This window comes from Felis catus, chromosome E2 (assembly GCF_018350175.1).
Source record: "Felis catus isolate Fca126 chromosome E2, F.catus_Fca126_mat1.0, whole genome shotgun sequence".
NCBI lineage: Eukaryota > Metazoa > Chordata > Mammalia > Carnivora > Felidae > Felis > Felis catus.
In genome coordinates this window covers 58,971,749-58,978,541 of record NC_058382.1, presented here as the reverse complement: position 1 = coordinate 58,978,541, position 6,793 = coordinate 58,971,749, and positions in this window count along the sequence as shown.

Here is a 6,793-nt window from a genome sequence, read left to right as displayed (position 1 = left end):
CAGCACCTGCTCCATTCTGGGAGATCTGAGAAAACGGTTTCCACGCTCCTTTGAAAAAGTCGAGTCAGTTTTTGCCCTTTTCTGCTCTGCTCTCAAGTGAGTCAGGTGAAGATGTCTCTTAAAAGCGCAGACACCTGGTTTAGCATTGAATTTTGTGCTGGAAGACGTGACCTGGAGGAGAAAGTCCTCTGGCAAGAAGCAGGAGGACAGGAGAAGAGGCTGTGGCCGGGCGCCTGAGGAGCCCCCGCTCAGGTAAGCCGCACGTGCGCCCTCCAGCAGAGGGGGCCGCCACAGATGACATGTGCCCGAGGCCCCGGTGGTCTGCGGACGGTCGGCATCTCAAAACCGCATCCAGCCCTTGCACAACCGCCAGTACGGGAATCAGAAGGTGGTTCGAAAGCCGTCTTATCCGTTAAAAGAATAAACTGGGGGCGCCTGGGTGTCGCGGTCAGTTAAGCGTCTGATTCTTGACCTCAGCTCAGGTCTTGATCTCAGGGTGTTGAGTTCAGGCTCCAAGCTGGGCTCCTCCCTGGGCGTGAACCCTCTTTTAAATAGACAGATAGATAGATGATAGATAGAACCCGCAAGCCGGTAAGGGAAAAAAAACAAGAAACAGTTCTTAGCAATGAAAACATCGTAAGCTTAGTCCAACTAAGGTCAGAATAGATGCACACACGAGCCGGAAGGTTAAGGCCCGGGACTCTCCTGACACCAGTGCAGAGGGAACAGGGGAGGGAAGTACGAAACAGTGGGAGAAATAAACCGAAATGTTCTTTAGCTGAAGAAAGATTTGACTTCGCCTGGAGAAAGTCTTCAAAGGCGAAACCAACGGAAGCATGTAAATCCGTGGCCTTCCCCCACAGTGACCGTGACTTCCTGAACGCCTTTCGATGCAGCAGCAGCAGCAGCAGCAGCAAAACTGAAGTGCTTGGCACACACCTAATGAGCCGTCCAGTGCCCGGATGGACGAAATTCTAAAAGGTTCCTGAAAGAAAGAGGAGAGGTCTGAGTAAAAGGACACGCTGTGTGCTATAGCTGCGGGGTTCAGTAGTATAAAGAGTTCTCCCCCTGGTGAGATATCCTGTCCCTGATGGCGCCCGGCAGGGGAGGGGAGGAGAGGGGAGCAGCACGGAGTCCGCGTAGCAGTGCAGCGGAACAGAAAGTTTTCTGAAGCAGGTGGGAATCCGCAGCGAGAGAGTAACTGCAGAGGGAGGGAGGACTCGCGTAGGATCTGTGGTTTCGAAGGCGCACCTCCCTGCCGAGGGAGCCCCAGGCCAGTCAGAGATGTAAATGTGGGAGGAAACGCGAGAGAATCCGAGGGTAATTCAAGAGAGTGTGCTCTCCCACCTGTAGTGTCGGGATGGGGGGGGGGGCGTCCTAAGAGACAGACCCTGAGTGGAGGGAGGAACCTACTCCTCTGCTCCCCGTTGGGGTGTCGGGTCCTGGTTCGTACAGAGTCCAGACGCGCCGTCCGCCGGGAGCTCTCTGAGGAGTACTCCTCCAAGTGCAAGATCAACCCATGCGTATTGAGTAGGAGTAGCTTTTGTAAGGCTGCCAGACGGCCTCTTAAATGCTCGAAAGCCCGTGAGTCCAGCTGCCCCCAAGCAGAGTTGATAAAACAGAAGATTCTTTGCCTTTCGGTGATGTTTGGGGGCAGACGCCCAACTTCGTCCTACTTCTAAAAAGGGGAAGGGAAGTCGCTAGGACAGTGCGGCTTGTGCCCCGGTTGCTGGGCAGCAGCCTGCCCTGCCAGCCCTCAGGAGGAGGGGCCTGCCCACCCTCCCGGGGCCTTACGTGGCCCCTCGGTGCTTGTCATCCCGTGACCCGCACATGCCTCACCCCAGACACCACATAAGGGGAAGGAGACCTGTGACAACACAGGACCGCAGGTAAGAGGGCTGAGGACAGATGTGCCCGAGGAGCCAGCACAGGCGACGGGACGCTGGACAGGGGAAGACACGTTAGGGGAGAGCAGAGAGAACCGCTAACCGGGTCCAGGGCTGGTCCGCCCGGGGCCCGCCGCTCCATCTGTGCTCACACCACGGCAGACCTCCCCCTGCACACCAGCGGCCAGGGCCGGATGATCTTACTGGGCCCGGGACAGTGGAGCGCAAGTGAGGATTCCTTCCCTTCCCTCTGCCACCTCTAATCTTCCCGGGGAGCAGTGTTCTCATCTGCTTTACCCCGCGGCCCCAGGAGACACCTGGCTTGCACCTGACTCGGTTTCCAAAATGTTTATTCTGGTTCTCACACCCCCGGCCCCCAGCAGAAATAGGGATTGCTAAATTCCCTTCCCCTTTATCTGGGTCTAATCCAACCAGTGTCCCAAATAGTCCTAAAACTTAAGGACTCTAGTCATTTTCAAAAACAATTTTTGAAGGCGGCGGGGTCCCAAGGGAAGCCTCAAAATAAATCCTACACACAACCCCAGACAAAAGCAAGAGGAGGAGGTTACTGGGTAGGTGAAGATACAGTCACTTCCCAAGGTCATTCTTTAATGGCTGCTGCCTACCTGACCCCCTTCCCCCTTTTCTCTCCCAGCTGAGGGAGGGGACAGCATCCTCACCTAGACTGGCTTATATTGTCTGCTGTTGTTGCCCTCCTAGTAATGGCTCGAATTGATGGAGCTATTTTATCTTTTTTTTTTTTTTTTTTTAGGATTTTTTAAAAGTAATCTCTATCCCCAGCATGGGGCTTGAACTCACAACCACAATTTTGAGAGTCACACGCTCTACCGACTGAGCCAGCCAGGAGCCCCATATTGAGCTGTTTTAAATGCTGTGAAAGTTGTAAAATGTGGCCCCGAGTTTTTCCGACACTCCTCCTATTGAGAGAAGTGTCCGTTGTGTCCGTCCCTTGAGTCCAGGCTCTGGGACAGTGTGGTTAATTGGCTGTGGCAGGAGTGACCGCCAGCTTGCAGGAGGAGGCTGACACCGGCTGTCGGGGCCCAGCCACCATGCGGTGAGGAAGCCCCCGGCTGCCCAGGGTGAGGCCCACACGGAGAGGAACTGACCTCACCCCCTCACCAGCCTTGCAGGAGCACCACCTTGGAAGGGGGTCCCCCGGCCCCGGATGCGCCGGCTCAGCTGTCGTCTCCTGGGGCAGAGACGGGCGCTCTGCTGAGCCCTGCCCAAATCGCAGGCGGGAGCGAGACGGGGGATTTTTGCCGCTTCAGGTTTGGAGGGTGATCTGCTGTTCGGAGTAATCAGTTGTATAATGTTCATATTGTGCTATTCGTATATAGATTCTACGTATTCACACGTGTCATCGAAGGTAAAATCTGTAAACACAAGTTACGTGTGTGGATAAGCGAATGCCGAATTTCACTAAGTCCTCACTACCGCTTCTGGGGGGGGCCCTGTTCACAGACCGCAATCCACCTGCCCTCAGCCCCCCGCTGGTCAGTCGTGAGGTGGAGTCTTAGGCACTGATCACAGACTACGCCAGCGCCCTCTGTGCGTCTCCGTGCCTGTGGCCCGCCTTCACCTGGTCACCCGAGGCATTTTCCGGAAGGGGAACGGGGGAGGTGTGATCTCCCTGCGGCATGCCAGAGGCCTGCTCAATCCGGAAGCGTGCGGGCCCGGGTGCCGTGGCTCTGTGTCCAGACTTCCTGCTGCCCTTGGAGCCCATCTGCGCGTCGCTAAGCAGCTCCCCCCACCCGTGGCGAGCCCCTGGTGTGATGGGCGCCGAGCCAGCGCGGCCTCTGCTGCCTGGAGTCACCCGTGCCTCGCGGCATTGGTAGGCGAGGGGGCAGCGGCGGCCTGTTGCTGGTGTGCGGCAAAGCCCCTCTGGACCCCCCGGCCCCCGGGGGCCCCAGCCACTTGGCCGGTCCCTGTCGTCGTCTGGGTTCTCACCAGAGACCGCCTGGACAGCCCTGCAGACGGGCACACACTCCCGTGCCTCTGGCGGGCCAGGATTCCTTCCTGTGGATGGAGCCCTTTGTTTTCGGTGTCCCTAAATCACAAAGGCTAAAATGGGAGCTGACCTGTGACCATGTGACGTGGACACTTTGCACTGTGGATGGTTTGGAAGCAATAAACTCAGGCCCCAAGTGCCGGGTTCTGAGCAAACCACACACGCCTCCCCTCCTCAGAGGGCGGGTGAACTTGTTCAGCCCTCGGAAGGACCCCACGAGGCGTGTACCCTTAGGCTCCCCGTTCCCGGGTGGGGGAGACAGGGCGAGGCCGGACCCGTCCCCTGGGGACACGCTGCTGGATCCCCTTTGGGCCACCAGCAGGGCCCCGGGGGGGACTGCAAGCCACGGTGGCTCGTGGGGACCCCAGAGAGATGACTTGGTGGTTGAGGCGTGTGGTGGTGAAGCCGGGCACACGGGATTGGCGGCGAGTGCAGCTCTGACGTGGCGCAGCTGTGCCTTCTCAGGTGACGCGCCTTCCCTCTCCGTCACCGGAAGCTCTGCACGGCCTTTAGTTCACCTAAGCTGCCCACCAGGGCTTCGAGAGACGTGCTCCTACCAGCACCCCCGCCACACGGGTGGGGAGGCCGAGGCACGGGGAGCAGAAGCGCCTGCCGGCACTCACGGGAAGAGGGAGCGTCAGGACTTGAACTCGGGCCCTCTGACTCCTGCCCTCTCGGCTACAGCCTTCGCCATCTGCTTCTCAGGAGCCCTGGGGTCTGTGCGTACAGGGCCCTCTCTCGGGACCGGCACAGCTGTCTCGGGGTAGGGTTTGAGGCGGCGTTGGCTCCCTCTTTTTACCTTTCCAAGGTTGGTTGGTTTTAAACAACTCCTGTGATTAGGAAGAGACCTCCTTGGTTTAGTTTGGCCCTTTCCTCCCTTAACACAGATCAAAGGGCCTGACTCCTCGAAATCGGGTTCATGGGGGCACGTCTGCTGTCCACGATCTGGTGGCATCGGTTTTCCGGTTTTCCGTGGGTTTGTCGTGAGGCCGGCTGCTGTCCCAACACAGACTCCGCGCGGTGAACGGCAGGTGGCGCTGCCGCCCCGTGGAGAGACGGTCGGGGTCGCTTCCTGGGGCCGGCGGCCGCCTCTCCTCTCCGAGGAGGGTCCCCTGACCCTCCCCCTGGGGAAGGCACCCTAGCGAAGACCCCTGGAAAGCTAACCAGAACCCCCTCGCCAGGCCTCCGGCCGTTCGGACGGAGATGGCCCAGCCCTCCCTGCTGCACGCGAGCCGTGACCACGTGGGGTTGCAGCAGGGCCCAGAGACGTGTGCTGCTGCATGGCTTGCTTTGGGGGGATTTCCCAATACAGACGCGTCTTTACCCTTTTTCAGAGGGTATCTGAGGACCTGGCTCGCTTCTCTGTGGCCATAAGCCCCAGACACGGGAGGACACGTGGTCCCTGCACCCGCCATGGCGTGATAGTTTTAATAAGATGCTGGGAGAGGCTTGTCACTGTCTCTCCCCAGACCACTGTCCCGAGGCCACCGGGTGTGGCCTACACCTTCGCTGCACAACCACGCAGAAAGCCTACACTCTGAGAGTTGGAGCAGGCCCCTCGCCGACTGTGCTCACAGCGGGGGCTTCCTGCCTCCGCTCGGGGCCCAGGGGTGCCCCGGCCTTGGTGGCATCTCCCCAGGATGTCGACGCAACCCCAAGGGTCCTGGTGCTGCAGACCCGTGATGACTGGGGTGTAGGTGCCACTGAATCTAGCCCCAGGCGAGGGCAGACACACGCAGGTGCCCAGTGTCTGTGGTGGTCTTCCTGTCACACCTGTAGACGTCCCCATCCCTGGAGCACACGCGTCAACGTTGGGAAAGGCCTGTGGTTTGCCTCAGTCCTGAAATCCAGCCGTGTCCCTTCATGAGTGGGCAAGGCTTCTCTGCCGGAGACGGCCAGCAAAGACCTCCCTCCTTGAAACAGCCCAGAAGATTCCAGAAGCAGAGCAGAGAAGCGCAGGGGGCCAGGGAAGTGAAGGGGGCTGCCGTGGGGGGTGTGGGGTGGAAACCCATGAGATCCAAGTCTGTTTCACCAGAAGGGAGCTGGATGTCAGAGATGTGAGCTGGTGCTGCTGGGCCAGTCTCCCCCCACCCCATCCGCATGACCCACACCCCCGGCGCCAGGCACGGGGTGTCCCGAGACCCCAGCAGAGGCTGCTTATGGACCGCACTTCAACTCGCCCCTTTTCACCAGGCTGGTGGCTGGAGGAAAGTGGGTGCCCGGGAGCCATGGAGCGCGGTGCTTTAGGGACATGGGCTTTGCGTCTGAGTCCAGATTCCAGCTGTTGTCAGCAGGGTCTGGAGCAAGCCCCCTGACGGGTTTCTGCTGTGCAAGGCAGGAGTCGTCCTAGGCCCTCCCTAAGGGAACCCCAAGAAGGACCAGGCGCGTGTGGGAAGGGGGTTGCTTGCCCGGGCTCCCCTTCCCTCCGTGGGCCCTCGGCCCTCGGCCCTCACCGCTGCTGGCGCTCAGAGCCGCTGCCTTCGCGGGGCAGGAGGGGGCAGCAGAGGCCACTCTGAGCCGACCTCACCGAGGCTTTTCCCAGGAGCCCAGAGACACTAGAGGAGACTCTCAGACTCGGCACTTGCCAGGACCCCCTGGAAATCTGTGAAAATCCTGGGTCCTGACTCCAGAGAGTCGAATCGAGTGGGTGTCAGCCCGCCCCCCGCCGACCCGCCCCCCCGCCGACCCGCCGATCTGTGGTTTCAGCAGACACCCCAAGTGTTTCTGATGAGGGCGGTTCCACACTCAGAGTCACCATCAGAAATGCGGTCGCAGGGCTCAGGGGTCTTCTGGCCTGGAGGTTAGGAGGTCCTCCGTGGGAAGGGCGGGCAGTCCGTCCTGGGGCGCGTGCTAGAAGATGGGGAGCTCAGCGGTTCCC